This window comes from Nannochloropsis gaditana (genome assembly GCF_000240725.1).
Source record: "Nannochloropsis gaditana CCMP526 unplaced genomic scaffold scaffold115, whole genome shotgun sequence".
Taxonomy (NCBI): Eukaryota; class Eustigmatophyceae; order Eustigmatales; family Monodopsidaceae; genus Microchloropsis; species Microchloropsis gaditana.
Window position 1 is genome coordinate 56,832 of NW_005803838.1, and position 207 is coordinate 57,038.

The following is a 207-nucleotide window of genomic DNA, read 5'->3' on the forward strand; positions in this document are numbered from 1 at the left end:
ACCGGGCCGAGTTTGTGGACTCGCTGACGAACGTCTGCTTCGGGACCCAGACGGCGCTCCCGCAGGTGACGCACATCGTCAAGGTACTGGACAGGCAAGGGAGCGACTTCCTCGCCATCGTCCGCCTGCGTTGCTTGACGCTCAACAACGGGGACTACGGCGCAGATATTTTGACGGTGGAGCCCGCGCCCATGTCCAAGTACGTGT